This window comes from Catharus ustulatus, chromosome 1 (assembly GCF_009819885.2).
Source record: "Catharus ustulatus isolate bCatUst1 chromosome 1, bCatUst1.pri.v2, whole genome shotgun sequence".
NCBI classification, from domain to species: domain Eukaryota; kingdom Metazoa; phylum Chordata; class Aves; order Passeriformes; family Turdidae; genus Catharus; species Catharus ustulatus.
In genome coordinates, this window is record NC_046221.1 from 95,174,362 (window position 1) to 95,200,302 (window position 25,941).

Genomic DNA, 25,941 nt, shown 5'->3' on the forward strand with positions numbered 1-25,941 from the left:
TCTCAGACTCTTAAAGACTAGGTCTGATGTGGGGCTGTGAACTGAACACACAGCAGCAGCTAAAGGGCAGTCAGGTCCCTGTTTGAAGCCTTCCTTCTTGTTGAATTTCATCTGAAAATAATAAACACCATTTGTTCTTTTGGGCACTCTTCATTGTGAACCAAAGCACCATAAAATATGGAATTAGAAGGAATCAATTCAAAATACACACCTGATCCAAACTACACAGGCAGTGTAGATGAATCTTCTACATTCTAGACAACGTCTCTCGCAATTCTGAAAAATGATTCTATGTAACTTTGGAGGTTAGGATGCCTGTTAAATCAGCCTAGAGTTCCCTCTTTAAAATTCCCTATTAGTTTAGACTCATAGCTCAGCAGTAAGTTTAACACAGTTCTTTGGAGAGCCACCAGTAGAGTCACTTGCGCATCTTTTGCCCTGCAACCATTTTGAGGAAACACATGGAAATCCCAAGGCTGACTTTGAAGTCCTAGGGAAGACAAGTTTTTCCTAACTGTGACATGTGATGTGACATGTGATGATTCCAGTGTCCTCCAAACTGCACAGGGCAGAGACACAGTTGTAGAGATCGGGCAATGGATGCTAATTATGTGCAATTAAGAAAAAAATAAATAGTTACATGGAGTGAAACATAATACATCTTCTGTACAAATGAAAAACAAAATTTCCATGTGGTGCATTTTGCAGTCTTCTGATTCCAACACAAAATACCTAAGAACATTGTGACTTTTAAAATATGTATAATCCCTTGGATTTGGCCAGGCCAGTCACATTCTTCAAGTTTATCATGTGCCTGAGAATTTGGCTTGATTGTGCCAGACTTATTGCTTTGAAGAATTAAATAAATAACTCTGAATTAATTTGTGGTGTGTTTTACTGTTTGCAGAACATCCTTATTTCTCTGAATTTATTATTTGTTTCCACTGATTTGCTGGACCTTCTTTAACTTGGTCCCACAATGAGCAGCTGCCTTTATGAGTTTTAGTAATTTGATATTTTAAAATAAACTGAGTCTGTCAATATTGCTTCTTTTTTCCTTATGATTGCAAGTGGGTATGAACACAACCAATGAGATTTATATGAAAACTTACAAACGTATAGGAATACATATTTATCTGTCCTTGTTTCATAGCTGTCCTGCTGTTATTACTAGGAGAAACAGGATGATAATCTGCTGCAGAAACACACCATCTATCACCATCTGTTGAGAGTGGGGGCAGTGATCCTGATCTCCGCGGGAGATGTTCAGCTAATGGGCCATCCATTGAAACCAGGCAGGGCATTGTTCTTTATCTATTCACAACCAATCCTTCCTCCAGTGAGTCATTTTCTGCTAATGGCCCATTGAGTCCCACTGTGGGACTGATAAAATTACTGCATCCCATTGGGAGTTGCTCCAGCTAGGGGGAAGAGCCCAACATTTCTTACCAAGATAAAAACATAGGTTTTGGGACACTAAGGTATTCCTTTCTCCACTGGACTCCAGAGGAAAACCGGATTTCTCCACATCATCACTGGACCTCCAGAGGGAAACTGCACCTTCTACAGGAGCACTGCTTCAACTGAATCACATCTGTCACTGCAGGAGGATGCAGCCACCATTTAATGGGACTGCTAACAACACCCTGCCTGACAGGGTGTCAGGTTGTACTCTGACTTTGTCAGGGTTTGGAGTTTGTTTCTTTGTAGTACTGTATTTCTATTTTAATTTCCCTAGTAAAGAACTGTTATTCCTAATTCCCATATCTTTGCCTGAAAGCCCCTTGATTTCAAAATTATAATAATTTGGAGGGAGGGGGTTTACATTCTCCATTTAAAAGAGAAGCTCCTGCCTTTCTTAGCAGACACCTGTCCTCCAAACTAAAACAGCAACTTTTTGTTCTTTGTCCATATATAAGCCACACCTGATTATAAGATGCACTTTGGGTTCGGACCAAAATTTTAGTCAAAATGGTGCAGCTTATAATCGTGAAATTACTGTACTCATATTTTAACTCACTGTTTTCTTCTCTCTAGACTAAGAAAATGAAAGTTTCCAGCTCAATCTGATTTCAGGATTAGTGTACATACTTGCCATTAATTCTTATTTATTTTCAAAAGTTTGCAGATAACAGCATAAACACTATTGAGATTTCCTTGGTGCATCAAGTTATGCTGGGTAGTAACAAGATCTATCTAATCCCTCCTGTATGAAGGCAAAGACTGAAGGACTGTGAGTTTTATAAAGAAAATCATCATCCTCTGGGTTGTACTGAACTCACCTCTGCCAGGCTACAAATTTTGGGTGGTTTCTATTTGTTTGTTTCAGTTTTGTTTAGCTTTTTTGTTTTGTTTTTGTTTTTTTAATTATGTACTTGCCAGGATTTAAATTAAACCTTTCAGGACTTCTGTAAGCTGGAAAGTTGGCTCTACATCATTGTGACTGAATATTGAACTAATCACTTCAGTTAACTGTTGGCTATCACTGACAAGAGGGGAACTCAATAAACCATGAATTAATTCAGAGGTCTATTCAGCTCAATTTGTTGCTGTAAGTTACCTTTTGTGAGTTACAATATCCACTTCCCAACTGAAAAGCTCTTACTAAATCACAGCAGCAGCCAATTTCAGTCATGACCCATGCAGGGCTGCCCTTTTCTTTGTGGTATTCAGCTGTCATTCAAATCAACCCTTTTCATTAAATACACTGTACCCCATCCTATAAAAGCTAGTTCAAAACACAACATTGCAACTGCATGCTACTTTTAAAAAAGGTGTGTATACACCTTCATGTTTTGTGTATTTACCGTCAGTGATAGCCAACCAGGGTGTTTATCTTTAAGAAAGATGAAAAACTAAGAGATATACTTTGTTCTATAGCATATCCAAACACACCAAATAAAATAACTGTTCATTTACTTCAGTATTCTGAGGTCTCATAAGAGGATTTTTTTACAAAGTATATTAATGATTTTTTGTTTATAAATCGTTATTTGGAAATGTTCCATAACCCATGCTAACAAAATAGCATATTTATGATGTGATTCACTAAGTTTTCTCCACTATGAATGATCCTGCGCCAAGAATTAAGGAATTCTTTCAAATATTGCTGGTAAAATTATGTGCCCTGACTCAAAGAGTGTAAATCAGATAACCAAATAGTCCTTGTGGGACCAAAAAGCTATGAATCCAGGAGAGTCTTGCAAGGGATCCGTGTTCTCTCAACCACCCAGAACAGACACACACCATGTCTTTTTCAGTGAAGTAAGAGAATGTTTTACAAGAGAAAATAAGATAAAGGCAGTATAAGTTAAGTAATACAACTAAAGCAAGCTGAGATGCAAGGAATCTATTCCAATTAGTTTAGAAGGGATTTTTATTTTTTTTCTTTATTTTAACATAAACTCTATATTTGGTTTTCTATTTATTTTATGCATCTTTCCATTTTTGTGGTCCAAGAATGAAAATGATAGCATCTATATTCTGTAGTTTCTCGTGAAATTTGTTATTAAGAATGTATCTCAAACTCCTATCACAGCAAATGTTGTGCAGAAGATCTTTTTCTCAGGAAAAATGTATAGTCTCTTCAGAAAATTAGTACCTTTAGTATTCTTTTTTTAACAGATGACTTTCTGTATGTATATACCATTTGTGGTAAAACATCTATTTATAAGTGTAATAGTTTCTTATTCTAAATTGCTCATTTAACTGCAGAATCAGGCATTCCTTGCATCACTGCATCTTCTTGTCTGTTTTTTTTAATTTGTAAACAAAAACACCTTATATACAATATTTCAAAATAGTGAATATTCTTAATTTCTGATAGATAAATATATTTTTAATAGCATCATATTTAGACTGCTACATGAATAGAAGTTTTCACTAATGCTCTGTGAAGTTTCCAGTCTCAGTCTGCCCACCGCTGTGAAAAGCACAACAGAAGACAGTTTAATTATGAGTACCTAAAGAGGGAAAAGGTGGGGTGGATATACATCAACTGTGCTGCTGTTCATCATGGAGCTGTTTTGAAGGAGAAAATATATCCATTTGTGAGGTGTTTTCACCTGATGCACTCTTATTTTCCTCAGATGCAGTTTTCCACCTTCCAGGTTCGGGTAGACAGGAACAACTGCCCCGATAATTATTGTTTTGAATGAGGAGAATGACCAGGAAAAGAAAACATTGTTTCCCAAAAACTCCTCCTGTGACATGCTGCAGGCACTCAGTAAAAATTACCATCTCTCTCATTTGAGCCCTTAGGTCCAGGAAAGGAAAGCACAACTCTTTCCTTCAGAGTGACCAAACACTGCTGTGAATGGTGCTCCAGGCCAGCAGAGCAGTTTGGAAACACATGGAGCTTGGCTCACCCTGGCTGATGCTATCATCCTTAGCACCAAGGGACTTTAAAACCAGTGACACTGCTGAATTGCAACCTCATTGATTTCATGCTCAGGGAGCTTTACTGACAATCTGGCTGTATGACATTCTAACTCAGTAAAACACAATTGGTTCAGTGTTACCCTACTTTCTGTAAAGAATTCTTTTGCTACCCTTTCTTACTTTTAAGTTTAGCTTCAGTGCTAGTAGTGAGGGCTTGACTGCTGGTACACAAGCACTCCCCCCTCAATGTAATAGGCACCTGACCCTTTCTGAAAAGATCATTAATCTGAATAAAATATGACTACATGAATTTATAAATCATGTTTTCGTTTAAAGAGCAATGCAAACAAATGCTCTTTCTATGTGACAATCTAGGAATATAAAGTCAAAGCTGTGTTTATCTGGACAAGCAGAGTGCCCCAGATCTAGAGTCCACCATGAAACCTCAACTCTACCTCTGCACTATAACCCTCCCACTGTGTTAATTTTCTGATCTTTTCTTGATTCTGGAAGTGCAGACGTCCTTTCAAGCTAAGAGAGCCCATTTTAAACTCTGATTCTACAAAGGTGTGCATTTGATCTTGCAAAGGACTTGCACAAAACCCATGAAGAGGTCCTCTAGCAGAACCTAAATCTGAGCTCTTTTCTCCCCTTTTCCTGCTTTCCTGACTGAAAGTACAAGCCACAAGGCCAAAGAATTTCTTACAGACCTGACCTACTCACAGCCGATGTGGTTTTAAAAGAATTACATACAACAGCAAATTCAGCATGAGAAAAAATGTCTTCATTTTCCTGTATAGCAGTGTTTCAAGAGTGTTTTTGGAGAAGGCAGGCATGGTTTTGAACTGCTTCCAGCTGAGAACTACAGCTAACCGTGCCATTTTCTCTAGCCAGTGACTAATTACCTACATTTTTAATGCTTTATAGGAGCTTCTACTTTTGCCACAATTTGGAAGGGAGCCTTTGTACAAAGGCTGACTGTTTACTTGGGAATGTCACTACTTTATGCTCTTCATGAGACAGGCAGTAAGATTAATGCTGACTCCTCCTTCCAACCAAGATTGCATGGCAAAAAGAAGGTGCAGGGCGTGCTGCAGACTGAGGAGCAGAAGCGCAGGCCCAGAAAATGTCAACGGAGAAGCAGATTAAGCATCATCTCTGCTTTATCCAAGGAGCAAATAGGTGGGAAGGGCTCCTCTGGGTCAGCGACAGGGACTCTATCCCAGACTTGGTAAATGGAGAATAATAATTCTGTGGTTGGTTTGTTTATTTTATTGCCCTTGTTGAAGACAATTTAAAAAAACAAAACAAAACAAGACAAACAAACAAACAAAAAATCAACCCAACAAAAGAAGAAAAACAACAATGCATTTCATGATTATGAGCTCCCACAGAAGGCCTCTGAGCCTCAGGATTTCTTTATTTCTCTTTCCATTTTCCCATGTTTTTAAACAAAGAAAACCGCCTTGTAAAATGCTAAGAGCAAGCATTGCTTCTCAGGACTGCACCTGCCATCTAGTTAGAGAAACGAATGGAGGTCCTGCAGTTTACACAGGCTTTTTACTGGGCTTCACCAGCTTGTTTCCCAGCTGTACATTTGCCTTCTTCCTTTCCATTTTCTCAGACAAAGTAAGTTTGTCAGATTTTCGGCTTTTTGACTCTGCATGTATGGCCTGGCAGACTCTTTTTAGCTTGTACTACATTGGATGAGGCTTAAAGGAGACAGGGACATCTAGTGTGTCACACAAAATGTGTCCTCTATGTATTCACTTGGTTTTGCTTCACTGCAGACTTTCTCTCAGCAACACAATTCTTTTATATATGCATCTGACAAATTAGTGAGAAATCTATGCCTAACATGACGAAATTAAAAGGAAATATTGAAGCCCAACATTTCTGGAGAAATAGAAAAAAAGCAAAACCTCAGAAATTGAAATTTACTAGATTTTTTTATTTACATGCTCTTGGAGAGTTCAAGGTTTTCACTGAAACTGGAGATAACTGGAGGCAAAGTAAGATTTTGAAAAAGGAAATTATTCTGAGTATTGGGGCTGAAGGGACATTCCTTCAGTATCCTTATTCAGATCAATTTTTTTTTAATGTGTAAAAGACTGATGAGAGCAAAGGGCAATTGTTCTTTTCTTTGGAATGCATGTATGATTTCAAATAAATAAAGATGCCTGACAAATGGAAAGATTAGTATTTCTGCACATTTTAAATGAGTCATGCGTGACAGTAGCCTAATTCTTTTTAGACAATCCAAGTTCACACAGAGAATGCATTAAACATGAGAAATGCATGGATATTTTTACATATTCAAGACTTTTTAATGGAACATAAAAACCAGAAAATGTTCACAAGGATAAGGCCTTCTGGGAATATGCTATTATGGTTTTCATAAGAATAAATAATTCAAATTTTTACCATCATAAGTTTTTCTTTCATGGTGCCCTATCTAAACTATTATTTTGGTCCAGAATGCAACAAGAATTTGAGCGTGTTGGACAGTTGTTGCTAGAAGAATTGAGAAACTTGTTGCTTTAGTCTTAGACTGCATATTCCCTTATTCCTTTATTGTGTGAATGCTCTTAAGAAATTTAATCCCGAATAGCCTTATCAATCAAAAAGTTATGGGACCTGTAACGACTTGAACTAAACCCATTTTTATTGTATGTTCAAACTGTAGTGACAAGGAGTAAATTTTTCTCCCTCTGTATCAGAGTAAGAGCAGTTATTTGACTATAACAGTTTTACCTGTGGTAATTACATGGACATTCCAAAAGGCAACCTGAGGCCCCCCTTTGGTTTCTTCTCCGGTTGGGTATCCCAGAATTGTCTTTTCAATATATGCAACTGGTCACTTAAACCAAGAGTTCCAATGCTTGTGCTGTCTGTACATCATAGAGAGTTTCAGAGTAAAGTCATAACTGTGCTTCATTTTAATATTTTCCAGCAAGGGGTTGAAAAGACTGAGACAACTGTAGGGCACAGATGTTGGTTTTTGAAATGATTTATCTCCACCTTAGTACCCCTAGCTAAGAAACTGACTGTATGATATTTTCACTGTGAGTCTTGGTGAGTATTTGGTTAATCTGGGGTCAGCCTTCTTGCAGATGACACTTTCTGACTGCTGAAAATGTTCTTTCCAGAATTACTTTTCTGGTTAATATTGTTTTTCTCTCTCTGAGTGGAATTTATATTTAAATTAATTAAAATCTAGTGGTAAGGATGAAGAATTCTTTTTGTCAAGTTTTGCTTGAAGTGGACAGGGAAGAACCTGTTTCTGGGATCTGGCTTCCTACATGATAGTATTCCTCAGATTCATGAGTAAATTTACTCTCCCAATTGTACCAACAGTCAAACTTACAAAAAGAGGTTCATCAGTTCTCTGTGCATATGTCCCATTATGTTCCTATACCTAATGGCACGTTGTATCTTGAGCTTTGTTAAATCTTTTAATTAAAACATGCTAACAAAGCCTAAGAAAAATAAATGAAACTACTCACAAGAAAATTAAATTGAGAAGCTAAGCTCATTTATAATTATTGTATTTCAATTAGGCTTTACTAGGGCTGGGTGAAGGTAGAGATAAAAAGAAACTACTTTGATGTCTGAGTTTCATAAATATTTCTAGTGTCCTATTTGTGAAGTCCACAATACTAATGATAACAGTTTACCGCATGCAAGCTTTTTCATGCCAATTACTATACTTAAGAATTCACTCATAATATTACATCAAAACATGTCAAGGCTCAGCCTCCAGGTTTGTAAAGCAGGTTTTCTTTATTGCACTTAGGGGAAGTACGACTACTCACACCTGTGATTCACAAATTCAATAGACATTTATAGTTACCCTGTCAGAAGTCCTGATTCACTCAGTTTATGGAATTTTACTGGTTGACTCTTAGATCAGGTCCAAATCTCGTAGCTGGATTAGAGCATATTTGTTAGACAGAAAGTGTACTTTGTTTCTCACCAATGATCATCAAATTTAGCTTCTAGTTTTTCCGTCTTATCAACTTCTGCTTCTAAATTAAGGACTCATAAAATAAGACACCTTCTGGCGATGTAGATACTTACTGTCAGTCACTCTTCATATTTCTCACCACCATAAAATGTTTTGCTTTCCCAAGATTTAAAGTATAAATGTTCTAAAACATCAGAAGTTGGTCTTAATCTTTCATGGTTTTGATATGTTCATGAATTAAAATGTATTAACTCTGGAAGACCTGATAATGCTAGCCAGCTCATTACACATTATCTTCTATTTCCAAGAGCTACACTTTCCTAAATTACAATAATTTTTAAAATAATTAGCAACAAATTACCATACAAAGGAAGTAGTGCCATTTGTTTTGAAACTACATTTCTTTTTCCATCCAAAGTTTATATTCGAAAGATCAAATAACTTCAAACAATTGTTGCTGATTTTTCTCCTGAATTTTTTAACTCTTCTAAAGTAGTGCTTGTTACAAATGTGATTCTTTCTTGAAGCACATGAAAACAGCCATTAATTTTCATAGGGATGACCCTAGATGAGCTAAGTTAATGATGCACATATGTACTTACAAATTAGAAGGCTGATAGATAGTCCTGAATATTTTTCATCATACCATTATAATCATTAAAAACATCCCATTACTTTGTTTTTTTAAAAAAAAATCTTTAATTTTATCTTCAAGCCCCTGATTTTTTTCCCCAGTGAGAGAAAGATATTGAGTGATTTACTCAAGTTGTTTGGGTGAATTAGTTCTAATGGATTTCTGTATATTTGTTTTTTTAGCTCCTGTCACCACCAGGAAATGAGTTCATTTCTTAATCTGGAAACCCAAAAGCAACCTTCGGGCATGCTTAATGTAGATAAGTGATTAGACAATTCATCTGATCACAATAATCTGGGAAATAAAACAATGGCATGAAAATATCTTTTAATGCTTAGGTCATGGTTAAATTTTGACTTCAGAAAGCTACCCTGCCAGAACTAAGTTAAAGTGTGAATTTATCATATAAATACTTCTTCCTATTGCTCTCCATTCCACAGAAATAGAGTGGAATCTCAACATAATATTTTTCCAGGAGATACTTTTAGAGAGATTTAACAGTTAAATAAAAAAATAAAAAAATATACCATGACTGTTTGCCAGTGTTTTCATGGCCTTGATGGCAGCCATGACACCATCATATTCTGCTTTGTCCTCCAGCTGTACAAAACCATTGGTTATATTCAGATACGCTCTGTGTCACAGTGAGTCAAGCATTCACACCAAGTCAACATCACTCAAGGTCTCTTGTCTCCTTGTGTTTTGATGTGTTAAAGATAAAGCATGGCTCCAGAACACTGTTGAAAAGCTAAGAGTCTTTCTGTGAAATGACTGAAAGCTGTAATTGTTGTTAACATACTGTAAATGCCACATATTCTGTTGAGGTGACTTCCTCATACTACTTTCACAGATGAGGTTACACAGTTGTGAAGCAGAAGGATTTCGGGTTGTTGTGGGTTCGGTTTTTGGTTTTGATTTGTTTTTGTTACAGCACCTTTACAACAATCCAAATTAGAATCACAAAGTAGAATTATTAGGTTGGAAGAGACCAGAGGTCTCCAGTTCAGGTGTCTTTTCAAGGCGGGGTCATCTATGAAATCAGACAGTGTTGCCCACGTTTTATTCAATCTCCTAAAGCTCCAAGGAAGGAGACTGCACATCCTCTCAGGGTAACCTCTAGGCAACTTCTTCCAGTGCTTGAATGTCCTGTAGATGAAAATATTTTGCCTAAAGTCAGAAGTGCCCTGTTTTAATTTATGGTCATTGTCATTTGTTCTCCCAACATGCAAGTAAGTAAAAAACCTGGCTCCTGTTTCTTAATGACCTCATTTTTGGCCTGATCTCTGAGTTCTTTCCACACAGGTCAAGTATTGCAGAGCCTTAGGCGTCTTAGTGACCTCTGCTGAACTTTCTCCAGTTTATCAATAAGTTTCTTATGTAAAGAAGATAGATGGAGTACAATAGGTGTCATGCTAAAGGGAATAATAATTTTCCTGGATTCACTGGCAATTGTATCAGAAATAGCTCATGGTGAGTAGAGCAGCATTGACTTGGAGAATTTGTGATCACAACTATGCTGGTGGAGCACTTTCATAGCAATAAACCTGGTGTGATCAATGCTATGCAAATATGTGATAAAAATGATCATAAGCTACAGTATGCTTGTACTGTATGACTCATTGCAGTTCTGGCTGTTGGAAACAGCTTTTCAGCCCACAATAAGGACCTGCAATATTTAGGGAACCAACTATCAGTGCACCTGCTCCCTCATGCAGCTCCTAGTGGAACTCAGGGCTTTGGGATACAGAAGTCTTCCCGGTATTCTTTGAGGATTGTATTTGGGTAGTTTAGTAATGATTGTCTTTAGCTGACTGTTAAGTTAGTAAATTTCTGGTGACATTTTAATTCCCTCAACTTGGTATTGAAAAAAGTGATGGTAAATCATATCAGTGGTTTCTCCTTCTCAACTGAGAGCCAGAAATTCCTTAAACTTGCCAAAATTTATCAGCATAGGCCATTGGACTGCTCACTCCAGTTCAGTGTTCAAATCGAAACACCTTCTTTATTGTAAATTGAAATCTTCACATCTTGAAAAAGGGTGTGTGACACTACAGTTGGACCTGGTGAGGTTGTTCATGCATTCCCAGAAGCTATTGTCAGATTTTCTTACTCATTATATTTATCTTTCCAGTATTCACTTTATATTAGCATTCAATATTTTTATTTGCCTACTTGGTAATCTGGCATAGGAATCAGTGGCACAGGCAATAATGATACACAATGATAGAAAACTGAGAAAGAACCTGGGGTGTTCAGTAATGAATGTATTCATTGATGGCTAAAAATTATGTTCTTATATGAGAATAATAGCATGACCACTCTAGTCTCATCAAGAATGTTGTTTGCTTTAGCATGTATTTTTTTGAAGTTGTACTAACTATAACTAATGTTGTAATTTACTTCTTCAAAGTACCCTGTATATTAAAGAATGCCAAACAGTAGCATTGTTCTATAGGATTTTATATATCTTTTTTTCCCCCCCACAGAATTTATTACTTATTTCTTTGGTAAGTGGGATGAACACTGATCCCTCAAGTGTTTAAATGCCATTGAAGCTGCTGCCTCAGCACACAATAGTTTCTGTTACAGACACACTTATTACAAAAGAACGGGTGAGGAAAGCTGGGCTCGGACCACATGCAGCTGACGGAACTGCTGTCCACTGGAGAAAAGAGATACACAGAAGTGGTGGTTTAACATCCCAGCCAACAAGCTAGGCCCAGTTTAAATTCCCCCTCCCCCAACTTGCCTTCCTTGTGTGTGTCTCTCTCTCCCTTTGTTAGATTCACACACTCTGCTTTTCCAATTGCTTTAGCCCGAAGCAGTTGACATTTACCCCAGCTAGATAATCGAGGAATAACATTTGCGTTACAGTTTAACATGACCTCTGCCTCTACAGCTCTTTTTAGATTACCTTTCCCCCCAAAAAATGGTTGCTGACACCATAGTGAGGCAGGAGGTGGGAAAAAAAGAAAAGAGAAGCTTATTATTGCAGTGGCACAGTCAATGTCATGAGAAGCTGCTCTGCCCTTTTCAGTTGTGGGTGAGCAACTATTAAGGAAAAGGTATTAAAAGGAGGAACAACTGTGATGCGAGGGACACACAGGTTAAGCTCAAAGCAAAGGTTAATGGATTGACTGTTACCTGTGTATGAGGCTTAATGTTGGTCTATACACAGGAGAATTGCTTGGAGGTTGTATTTTTTTCATGAAACTAAATTAAAGGGCTAATTTATTCCAGAATAAAAGAGTGAGATGCTGCTGCTGTTGTTGTTGTTTTAATACACATTTAAGGACACATTTTTAATTCAAAATGTTTGCTTTTATTTCCAGTACAGGGTGCTATTTGCAGTCCAGTGTGATTGTGAACAGAGGAGCAAAAATTGGCATTATTTGCTGAAGACACTCACTTAAATTCAAATGGAAGAGTTTTAACGTTGTTCAAGGAAACTAGAAAAAGTTTACAGTAATAGTTTAATATTTATATTTTATCTCAAATGCAAAAGATTGTGTTTAAAAAGACTGTATGTCAAATAGAAACAAAAACAGTGATGTTTTCTGAAGAGCAGAATGTGAGAAAAGCAATTAAATATTTTCTCCAGATCTCTGTTTTTCAAATTTAAAATGTGTTTTCTATATTAAAAAAGATGTTAGACATCAGTGGCTGTGAACACTTAAAAGAGTTCCAAGTGAGGAGATCAGCATGTAGCTGGTCTATAAAGAGTTAACAAAAAGTGGGAAAGGAGTTCCTTGTTTTTAAACTACTCAGTCAAGTTAATGTCTGTATACTAAAAGCAGATTACTTATTTCAGGATAAAACCAAAACAGGCTGAAGTATTTGAAATTTTGGTTTGTTTTCTTTTTCAGTCATCATGTTAATGAAAAAATAATTGGTATATATAATGTTCACATTACTGTTATCAATATAGACAAATTATTATGATACAGAACTTATCATATTGCCTTCTCCCTGTGAGTGAGCTTAAGTAAAATCTTCTTATCCATAGAAGAAATACTGACAGAAGACAAATGCATTTATAATGAAAGGAAAACAGCTAGAACAAGGTTTAGGCCATCTGTAGATTTTGAACTTTGTAGAGGCTGTTTCATCATGATCAATTTCTTTATCTAGAATTTTTCTTAAACACCACCTTCCACTTGATTAAATTGTTTTCAGGGAAGAGTTGAGCACATTATATCAGCATGAAAGTTAGAAGCAGACAAAATAGGCAAATCAGTCAAATATTCACAAACTGTCACTAAAACTTACATCCTTTTTCTGCTTACCTGTAATTTTGGGAGCGGGACAATCACCAAAAGAAATACATAACAGAAATCCAAATCAAGAGTAATTAGCAATATGTCAGTTTATTGGAATATCAGCTTTCAAAAACCTGACATTTTAGAACTGGTTTATTAATGCCTTCCTTAAAATACAGCCCATTAATCTACTTTCTTGCCAATGGTGAATCATTTCCCAAAATTCATTTTTGGGTACTTTGCCCAATTTTATTTTAAATTTCTCTGATGACTTCCAGCATTTTTCAGGGCAGACTACTCCTAAGCTTAATGTATCCTATTGCCTAGAACTTATTTTCCAATACTCATCCTTTTACCCTATTATTTCAAATGATTTTTCAGCACAAAGACTGAATTATATCCTCCTACACTCTTACCAGCTGCAGCTGGTAAGATTGTGTTATGAGCAATTGCTTGCACCAGAAGACTCTAATTCTTATTTATATCCAGCATGAGTCTTAATTATTCATGCTAATTTTTGTTATGTATATATGTATTTATTTCTTAAGTATTTGGTTATTAAGGACAGAAAACTACCATATAGTCTCAACTAATATAGTGAAATTAATGATTGTGCTCTTCTGTTTTTTTAAATTCAAGTCAGTGGCATTTGGCCCAGACACAATTTATAATATGAGATACAAATAATGCAATATAAAAATCTATGTAACTATTTCCCTACTGAAAGAGGAAAATGTGAAATAATTCATAAAAAAATGAATGCCTAAATGTTAAATTTATTTTTGTATTTAAGGAAGATGTTTATGCAATTTGTGACTCTTCCTGTGGCCTTCAGTACTCTAGTGAAGGGAGTTTTTCTAGAGTTCTTTTAGTATCAGAACAGTACAGGTTTTGGTGATCCAAATGTCAAATATTGAAGATAAACATGATTTTTGAAAAGCAGAACTTGATATGGGTATACAGCTGTCTGATGATGCTGATGTGAGGACCAGGCACAATGGAGATGTTCCCATACAAGTGAATTATGCAGTTGCCAGGTCATTCCCATACTGCCTGAACCCAGTAGATGCAATTCCTTCTGGCTATCAAAGAAACAGAGCATGAGGACGAGGGGAAATTTATTCATTACTGTATTTATGACCAGTAGTTTTCTTTCACTGTGAACAGATGCACTAATGACCATTTTTGAAGGGTGTTACTAGATAATTTTTTATTTTAGTCTTTCCTAAAGTGTGACACCAACCAGAACAAATTTAAAAGTTAAACAGGGAAAGATGAGCAAAAGTCTTGACTGATGCACCAGAAGAGTTCCTTCCTCAATGGGATTTATCAGAAGTTTGCTTACATTGGCTGTGAGGAAGGCTGCAATGGCTGAGGGCTGCTACATGGACTTCCCTGCTCCTCCGAGGTACAGCAGAATGGCTGTAATGAAGCAACAACCATGTTCCTGTGCCAACAAGCCCATCCACGTGCTGCCCTGCAGGATTTGCTAAGAGATGGATAGGAGGATGGCACAAGGAAGGATAGATGGAGCTGAGGTGAGCACAGTGAGAGGGCAAGTGTTAGCGATGCATGTTTCACCTTCTGCAGGGGTAGTCTGTGGAGCCAGAGCTCAGCAGCAAAGGAGGCACAGAACCACGGTAAGAAATGATTAGAAATCTTTGCTCTCAGCATGAGGCAAGAAGCTGATTGTGCTCAGATGACTTCAGTTGAACACTCCTCTTGCTACATCTTTAACAGGATAAGCTCTGTGTCACTGTGAGCAGAGCCAAACCACCAAACTGTGTAGTGCTAAGAGGAGCCTAGTCCCATGCTACCACAGGAACTGCTGAAAAGGTTGTGTTAAAAGTGCAGGATCTGGCCTTCCCACACTTATATGAATTATCCTGTCAGTTGAAGTCTGTGATGGGGAAATCATTAGGATGAAGGGCAGGTTTAACGCTCTTCCCTGAGTCCATACATGACCAATACGGATGCTTACCTGCAAATAATGGCCTTCTCTAAATCTCCTCAGGCAATCTTCCTGCAATGGAAGGCCTTGCACTGCCAAATCCTGAGCAGATGCCTAAATTTTAAGAACAATAAAGTTTAAAAATACTAAAAGAATACAAGAAATGCATAAGCTGTAAAACATTTTAAATTACATTTGGTTGCAAGTTGCTTCATTTGATATCACTCTTTTTCCATCTCCAAGCATTGTTTATTTATTTATGACTGCATTTACTTTAAAACCTATACATGAAGGGGAAATGAAATTGAGCTGTTGTCTTAGAAATTGTAAGGAAAATACATTGGGAAATTTTCTATTTAGCTGACCACTATTAGTATATTAATTACTACCACACAGAATGAAGATGAAAATAATTTTTTTCCATTTTTGTTTGCAGGTGAGTATTGTAATGGTTGGTTTAGTTTTTAGTTTAACAGCACATGGAGTCTGTATCTTTCTGCTGGATACATTTATTTCAAGGTACTTAGACGCTGACTTTTATGAGATTATTTAGTCAGTGATTATTTTTGTTGAGAAATGTGTCCTTTATCCCTCTCATTCATCCACTGCTAAGATATTTCTGTTTGTCAGAATGCCTCCATTTCTGATAAATGACTGAAGACTGACTGCTACACTTTATTAAAAAGTAATAACAATTTTTGTACGCACCCTTCACATTGTAAAGGGGGGACCATGAATCAAAGGACACTGCCTGTCTGGGCCTGATAAATGCATCGTTTACCAGCTGAGGAGTTATTTAGGACTGGCTATTAATTTAAATCACATTTATCTTCCCTGAATGGGGGGAGGTTGCTGTGATAGGACTGCGAATGACCAATAGTGCAGCTAAGTGCACATTATTTATTACTACCGCCTGCAAAGCACTGCACAATATGTTAAAAAACCCCAGTGCCAATTACCATGGTTAATCTAGTCAGGGCAGTAACAGATTTCTTCCTAACACAAGCCAATTTCTACACTTGTACTTTTGGGTCTCTAGAAAGTCAGTGTTTGCTCAAAATTCCTGTTTATTTGAAACAGTTTCTTTTTCCTCCCCTAAACCATTGTAGGTAATCTTCAGTTTTTTCTTCATTTTGGGGAAAAAAAATGAAACACCACTTTCTTTAGGCATTTAAAAATAGAATTTTCTGGAGCGCAATAAATTCATGTAAACTATGTCTTCTTGGAGATTTCTGAGATTTGTTCCAAGGCCTCTGAACAAGGAGAAGTTTTGCTGAGGCTTAGGGAATACTCATGCAGAACTGCACTGGGCCACTGGAATCTAACCTACTCAGAAAATATTACAGATAGAATTAAAGTATTTCTGATGAAAACCAGCATACATAGGGCTTTGTAAAGCCCAGGGTATGAATTCAGCATACAACATATGCCTGTAGGATATTGTCATCTCTGGCTTGTTGCTGTGGGCTAAGGTAGTAGTTGTCAAGGCAGTGCCTCTGAAATTTATAGGGCTATTGAAGAACAGCTACTAAGATGCCCCAAGTGCATCTGCAGTGGTGGATGATCACCTTCTGAGAACTCACTGAGGACAAGAAGCTCATGAGGTGAACAATATGGTCTCCATTGCGGCTCACATTCCAAGTAACCAACAGAGAACTGAAGCACAGTAAGGCAGACATAGACACACGGAGAAATGAAGGAGCAGCAGATATTGAAACCATAGTCCTCCTTATCTGCAAGAAAATATCAGCAAGAAGGATAACAACAAAGCCTTGCTTTAGTTATTTGCAGTCATTTACATTCACACTCACTCTTCTTGTTCCACAATTAAGATATGCTAGAGTCCCTTCTGGCATTCAGCAGGAATGTTATTTTTCCTTCCTGCTAGCTGGTCATCCATTTCCAAAGAAAACCCTTTTGTTTCCCACTGCTTGTGAAAGTCTTGCTAACAAACAGGTTTCCATGGAACTGCATTCGAAAACTAACACCATGTTGGCAGTGGTAGTTGGTACATCTACAGAGCTGTCTCCCATCCTCTGGAAAGTTGTCCACTGCTGCCTTGTATGTCAACAATCCCATAACTGGGAGAACACAAGTAGTGATTACCAGTGTCGAATACTGTCCAGTGTTATGCATGAGTGATTCTGGTTTTGCATGCTTGTTGCATCACCTCCCAGTAGTAATCAAGCCTTTACCACTAAAAACAAAGTACAAGTTCTGAACACCATGTTTGGACAAAATGTTGAGTTTCCCATTCCATTAATCTGAGAAATAAACAGTATATTTCTATGCAATTAGCCCTAAAATAAATAAGCAGAAATCTGAATAGAAATCTACCGACACATTGTAAGAGCGGATTAATTCTAACAAAGTGTTGTACATACAGGTCCCTGGAAGTCTGAAGCGTTTTAAATAGATATAAGACCTTTACAATTTTTTTAACAGTGGCAGCAATTAACTGAATAACTAACGAGGCGTTATACTGACTTTTCTAGCAAGAAAACATTTTGAGACAAGATGTTTATTTTTCCCGCCATGGGCTATATCGGATGTTCTTATTCAGCCACATAACAGGAACTAATCCAGGACATTCCATTGCAGAGAAGATCTTCATATTTGTCTCCTCACTTCTTAAAGTCTGTGCATTTCTGGGAATCTGCTTTCCTTACTGGTATAAATCTCCTGTTTTACCTCAGAGGATTTGTGGCATAGCTTTGGAATCTGGGGCTGGAAGGGAATGTGGGGACCAAGTCCAATTCCATGCTCTTGCAAGCAACCATATCATATAATCTTTTTACACTTATCAAACTCCACCTTAAAAGCAATTAGTTTCTTGTTCCTCAGCCCCCACACCCTTACCATGCTTGGGAAACTCTTCCAGGGAATGATTGCTGTGCTAGATAAGATCCCTTTTTCCAATTTCCAGCATAAACGTACCTCCTATATTTTTTTCGTGCCAAAGTTGGCATTGAGCTTAAATATTTCTCCTCTATCTCTTGTGTTTATTTTTATATGTATTTATAAGAAACAGTTAAATCTCCTTTAGGGTCTGGTTTGTTAGTCTAAGCATGCCAAATTACTTTGGTGTTTTTTGATATTTATGTACCAACTGTATTGTTTCCAGTAATAGTTCATCTTTCTTTTAATAGATGTGTGATCCTCAAGATTAGCTTTTATTAGGGTATTGGATGGTGATACTAATGCTTTTCTATCCTCTCTGGAAATACCTCCATACTGTACTTCAGAAACACATTTGCCTTTTTTTCACAGCTACAGCATATTGGCAGCTCACGGTCATACTGTGATCAGCTAGAGAGTTTAGGTCACTCTCTTCTTGGTGATTTCTGACAGATGAGCTCAGAGTTTATAGCAGAGTATTTGTGTTATCAGTCCCTGAGCGACTGACCTTGTACTTTGTGCTATTGAATTTCATCTTACTTCTATTCCTGTCGATCTCAAGGCTATCTGATTCTTCCACTGCGATATCCTGATCCTCCTCCCTACACAAGATGTGTCCTAGCACTGGTGTTATCAGTACTTCTGTGCACAAGTCAGATCCCTAATAAAAATACAACCACCGTCTTACTGAAATGGCTCAAACTGGACTACACTCCAGACTAATAGCGTCCTTTTCTACACACCCTAGTCACCACTCTCTTCAGTGAAACGTTTACCCACATTGTATCTATCTCCTTTGAAAATCTGTGGTTGCTCCAGATTTACCAGTTTTACTGGTCTTCTTATTTGCACCAGGGTTTTGATGTTTGGTATCTGAAGATCTTCCAATTGTATGATGCTAGGGATGCAAGGGTGAATCCTTGTGTTCTTTCATAGCTGCTCCTTGACATTGGATTTTCAAATCACTGTTTTACAGTAGTTCATCAGATAGCTCTTTCTATGAATATGAATATGGACCTTTATGCAACTGTGCTGGGAGGAGAGAGAAGGAATGAACAGACTGTCTGGTGGGACTCCAGCTTTGGATCATCTGTGAAACAGCAGTGAAAAAGAACCCAGGCATTGAAGTGAAGTTGAACAAAGTCTGTCACTTAAATATGTGGCAAAAAAAAAAAAAAAAAAAAAGAATGCATTGCTTTCAAATGTTAAGCTATCAGACATACCAATATGACAAGCCCCTGTCAAAAGCACATAATAGAATGAATATTTTTAGATCAAAAGCTGCTATCATTTCATATAGTTTTTCATAACCTGGAGTTGTACAGACTGAATATTCAGGGCAGAAGATTTGCCCTGAAGACTTTGCATGTCAATCATTTGTAGTGCAAAGAATGGGTCATATCCACATTGGGTCACATTTTGCTTCACTTACTATAAATTCCCCAACCTAATATTTAAGCTGTGTTATACTAAAAAATATTTTTGATCATGTTTCTGCCATGTAATGACTCTAAGCATTATGTTTTCCACATAGACTATAGAATAAAGTCCTTGACCCGGTTAATCCTCAGGCTCTGGACTGTCTCTGAGTTCAAAATATGCAGACACCTCTGGAGCTAAACACAGAAGATCACACTACTTGTTCTATTGCTCCAATTCTTTCCTTTTTACCAAGAACTATTTGTAGGAGCTCAGTCTGTGCTACTTCCTCTGCTTACACTGCAGGTATTCAAAAGACAGTCAGTCTTAATTATCCCATCCCCCTTCACACATCCCCACACCCAATTAATAATGTTCAGTGATGTATGAAGCTGAGTTTACATTAATGTAATTTTTTAATACATTAAAGTGGTGCACATCTCAGGCATTTTATAAATAAATGTCACTAATTTATAAATACTTGTGCCACCCTGGGGATCACAGACTGTGAAGAGGAAAGGGCAACAGGGGTGCAATCCTCTCTCTTCCCACTCCCATTTGTAGCTCCTGGGGATGCTCAAAGAGATTAAAACTTGCTCTTGCCAAATCCCAGGACATGCAGCTATTACTTACTGTGCACAGTGCAATATAGTTTAGGCTGAGAAAGAGCAGCCTAGAAACTTAGTCTTTGCTGCCACTCTAAGAAAAATTGAGGTTTTTTCGTAATAAGAAAAGGAAAAATGTTCAGATAAATGAGAATCAAAGTTTCATATTCTTGATGCCTTTTCAAAGCCTGGAGCCGTGTAATACTGGCAATAAATAAATATGTGTTTCTGCATGTGGGGATTTGCAAGATGGAAAGGTTTAAAATTCAGATTTACAATTACCAGATCAATGAAATGAAGATTACGTGTTACTTAAACCACCGCTTATTGGAGTTAATACATGAATTTAATTCCACATTGTAACTTGAGGTGAGAGAGTAAGATGGTACAGAATTGCCTAAAAAGAAAAAGTATCATGGGATGAAATTTTGAAAGTAGCCACTGATGCTGTCTGGCTTAGTTTTGAGCCTGACTTGTGGATGTATGGGGAAAGTCAAGAAGATGCGCCACTATGCAAATGTTCTTCAGGACTTCATCACTTTTGTTGTTATTGCTACTAAATTTCTAAGAATTCTGATTAATTTTTATTTCATTTATTACTGCAAAACCATACATTTCTGCAGCACAAAATTATCACACTCTAGTACAGAGTCTAGCACACATATAACAGCCATAAATTCTTCTCCAAACCAGGAACTAGGTATATAAGGGGTAAAACTAAATTTTGTTTTGAATATAATACACCAAACTATGAGGGGAAAAAAAAATTGTTTCTGTTCCCAGGTATGGGACGTGCATATAGAATGAATATTATATATCTGTGGTAAAGACAAGAGATTTTGACCTCTTTACAAAATGTGACAAATGATTAATTTTTTTTTTTCCCCCTGTCTATAGCTGGTTTTTTTAGCAAACAGAAGAAAGCCTTTTGTTTTTAATTCAAGCTCAAGGTGAAGATTCTATACAGGTAATTGTATGAAAATTTTAGGGGTTTTGGTTTTAGCCATTGCCTACAGTCCTCTTCTCCTGCTGCGCTTCCTGTGAGATGGTCTGCGAATATGCAGCTTCATTGTTCTTTTTGGGCTATGTTTGCAGACTATTTCTAACCCGCATCAATGCAATCCAAATAATCCTCAGAAGTTGCTTCATTATTTATTAGAAAAAGCAATCTGGCATGCCGTGTGTTATTGACAGCTGGAATCCAATACTCAAAGGTCACCAAAACAAATACCAGAAAGAAAAGGTGTTAAGGCAAATAAAAATACACCTTTTTAATTTTGACTGAATTGATTAAATAACAATTGAGTGGTGTCACAGGTCATAAGGCTTTGAGACATAAGGTCAGCTTAATAGAAAAGAGCCTGGGGCCATGTCACAGGGTATGCTCTGAGGCCTAGGACTGAGGCCACATCATTGTGCTCGCTCCTGCCCTTACCCCATGTAGTCTGAAATGAAGAAACGCCTAAACAGAATAGGGAACAGTCTAAATAGACTAGTGCTTATCGCTGAGGGCTACCCCCTGAGTCAATGCTGTTTAGAACTGATTGCTTTATTTGAGCGGAGAGTGCCGAGCGTCTCTCAGTAAACATTTCATGAAATTCAGTAGGCTGAAGAAAAAAAAACAAACAACTAAGAAACAAACCAAGAAAAAAACCTTTCTGTACAAGCAGTATTCTATAACATATGTACTTCTCTTTACAGTCTCACAGTTCAGCACAGTTATTTTAGGACTGACATAAAAATGAATAAAGTAGAAAATGAAACACTTTAATATACTAAAATCAAAAGATCTTTCTATGAGATTTTGAGAAGAATGAACCTTACAGTGGTTTAGACACACTAACATTAATTAAACCTACATAATTTGTTTAGAGCTGGCTTTTTGTATGCTAAATTATTTTGTTGGTAAATAGGGCTAGGCCAGGGAATCTATTGCCATAGAAATGCATACCTTCAGATGCTGTGACTGATCTTTTTAAAAGGGCTTAATAATTTTACATTTAATAACACAAATGAAAAATTTTGGTCTGTCTCTAGTTCAAGGAGTGACTCAAACCCATGTCCCATCAAAGCACAAGAAATCAACTACATTGACTTCAGCAGGTTAACTGGAAAACAGCACGTAGAAATTTCAGTATAGGAAAGTAAAAAGTTGTCTAGATCAGCAGAGACTAAGGTATAACTTCCACTCCTGCAGCTGAAGCTTCTATCTCTTCTCTCCGACTTTTCCTGTGCCATTCCCACCTTGGAGTGGTAAGGTAAACAGCTGCTACTGAAGTGTTTAATAATATTTCTCCATGGCAGACAACTAGCCTGGAAAGATTGTCTTTTTATATTTTTAACGGATGTGTATAGTCTATTTTGGTTTACTGGTATTCCACCATCCTTTTGAAAATTAGTTCCTGCAATACCCTGTAATTCCCAGACTTCCCATGGCAATGGAGTTGATAAATTTTGTCCTAGTTTTAGGCCTGATCATACTCCCATTTAATGAATGGCTAAACTTGATTCCTGTTGATTCTCAGGACAATGATTCTGATTTTCACTTTTTATTTATTACTTAAATTTCAATTTTGCAAGCTAACACTCACTACATAACTCAAGTACAGGAAAGTTCTAGACTACATATTTTTTCAGTTTTTAAAATTGGTCATAATCTATGAGACATGTAAGAAGATTTACCAAAAAAATTGAAATTTTAATCTAGTTATATAACTGATGAGTTATGATTTTCAAATTTTGTAAATATTGTAAATATTTATAAACAAATATTTAAGGAAATAAGGTATGAGATCAATTACACGACAATAGTCAATGTCTCATATGACTTCATGCTGGAAAGAATGTTTTTTACCACTGAGAATCTGATACTATTTTTAAAATATTTTCTACTTAATGAAAATTTTAATTGCCTGGAGCTAGAAAAAAAAAAAGGCTTTTGTTTTGAGATTTCTAATTTACCTATTTTTACCTATTTTCTATGCTTATTGTCCTGGAAGAGTTTGTTTCCTTTTCAATCAGTTTATTTTAAGAAATAACCAATGGCTCCAAAAGATAGTGCTTTAAAATATAATTATACAAACACTGAAGTTCAGGACCTACTCTCTGTACAAACATCAAAAGCTAGGACTTTAATTCACCAATATCTTTATCAGCAGTGGTAAAGCTCATAAATCACTCAATGATATGGCTAATGTTTAGTACTCTTAGGAAAGGAGTTTGAACAGTGTCAACTGTAGAAACTGTAAAAAAAAAATGCATTTTATTAAAGAAATGTCTTTTTATGTGCGCAGAAGAATCTGTCTACAGTTTTCAAGTACCTTGACATAGACAAAATGAAATCTAGCACCTATACTTGAATGAAACAAAATGGTTTTTATGGAAAGTCATTTGGGAAAACTTTTTCTTTCTGTGGAAATTGCTTCTTCATTCTGTATGCTGCTATAGTTAGTGTCATGATTTGTGTTCATAGAAGAAAGTCAGACTGCAGCCCTTTAAAAAATCTTTCAGACAGATGATGTAATATCTAGTATAGTGATGGAAAATGGCAATTGAAGAAAATGTATATCAGTGTGCAGAAACAATGCACAAGTTCTTGATGGCTGGAGAGTTCCATCCTGTGTCCTTGGGCAAGGTCCTCTGGAGCAACTCCTGTCTCTCCACCAAACCCCAAGCCCAGGGAAGAGTCAAGGAGAAATCATAAAGTGCTGGATCAAGAACAGCCTGAAGACCTCCAATCATTCACTCAATAGGGTTAATGTAAACACTACTATTTCACAAAAATGCTGCATTTTCAATCCCCTGGTGCTTTGCAATTTGCATAATGATCTTCATCTCTTCATAACTCACGACAGGACTCTGCTAGGAATCTTGACAAAGAACAGACAATCTAATGTCCAATCTAATATCTGTACTTTCAAATCTTTCTCTTTTGAGGATGAACTGAAACATATGACCATAAAGGCTATGTCCCCACTGCCCCACCTTTACTTTACAGACTGAAAAGCACTGCTTTTGGCATCTGCAGTTTTTCTGGGTTCAGGCAGAACATTTCTGACCTACTTTCTCCCCTGCCTGGGAGTCCATTGAGAAAGCTGGAGAGATATAAATATTGTAGATAATTTGCTAAAATCCTGCAACATCTCTTGTGTGATTGCAATCTTGGATTTGATTTTTGTATTAAACACCTGAGTTTTAAAGAATTTGAACACCTAATAGCTTGGGTTTTCTGTATGAGTGGGCAACAGGTTCTTGTACTTCGGACATTGCCCGTTTTTTTAGGTCATCTGATATTAAGAGTTTTAAGCTGTTTTGATAGATGATCAGCTTCAAAAGACTGGTCATCACTACAACATGTCTGTATTAGGCATCTTCAGAAGTATTTGCTTAAATCAGGATTCATGAACTGAACTTCGTCTCTTTGGTTTGCTTATTTACATTTATTAGCTGCATTGTTTAACCTCTTGACTCTTTCTTAGCAATGTATTTCAAATTACACCTTTTATCTGATTTTGCATTAGGCTAGAAAGACTGCATAATGGTAAACATTTATACTGAAATACTGGCATAAATATTCTTAATTTTGCCCCTTCTGGGTCATATTCTCCATTCCTATATTAAAATCTATATTAGTTCATGTTCTTCTATCTTATCTGGAATTCTTCAATTCTACTTCATAGATTAAATAAAATTGGATAAATTCTCTTAGGTTTCATTCAGTCTTTCTTCTCAGCAAATTAATCCAGGACATAATGTCCTGCAAGTGGATAGAGGGTTAATCAGTGTTTGTGTAACCTTTTCCTGAACTTTCATAAGTTTTCCAGTTAACTGGGGTAACTGCAAAAACCCACACATTTTGTGGTGTACAGTGTTTCCTTTCCCTCTTCACAAAGTTGTCTAAGCAGCCATCCATATTTCTAAAGACTCCAACCTAAATGTGGAAGTTTAAATAATTGTTTTATTTCACTTGTCGTAAGCTAATAGGAAGTTAATTTGTAAGCAGTCGGGTAAGAGCAGCCACTGAAATCCATCTCAGCTGGTGCTTCCTATATGAACTGAACAAACTTTTTTCTCCATGGAGAAAAAAGGTCTTGTTATGCAGAGAATTTTATAAAAGCTTTCTTTCCACACTCTGTGCACTGAGAGATGGTGTCCTACAGCCTGAGAAGCTGGCATTTAAAGGAGATGTAGGGGAGGTGTGCAGCGTTCTGCTGAACTGTACCGATGAACAGTCCTCATAGCCCATGTCTGTAGCTGACATTGCAGCTGTCGGCTAGGCAGTGAAAAAGTGTAAACTGTGGTGGAGTAGTCCAGAAGCACAGTCCATCTGCATGCGTAGACTGACATAAATATTGGTTAGAAAATGATATAACTGCCCTGGACTGAACTTAGCTCATCTGCTGAAAGGTGAAAATAGACTGATATCTGCAAGGCAGAGATGAAGTTGATACAAAGAACTCACAGATTGCTTCAAAATCCATGGGGAAAAAAGGCATACTTTTCAAAAAATGTCATACTTAAGAGCAAGCCAATTTATGCAAAATCCCAAGCCCTTGCCATTAAGAATTTCAAGTGGGGAAATGAAGCAGGCCTCCAGGAAAGAGGGTTGAATATCATCTTTATCACAGAGAAATATGTGAAAGATACAAAATTGGCCCTATAAATTTCAATGTCTTGGATTCCTATTACTATATAATAATACCATAAAAATTTGAGTAAGTATTAAAAAAATGCAAGTTAAATTGTTTTGACAGTGACAGAGATTGTCTCTTTTGTCTCTAGCTTCATTTCTCACACAGCTGCCATGATGCTGTATGATTTCTCATCCA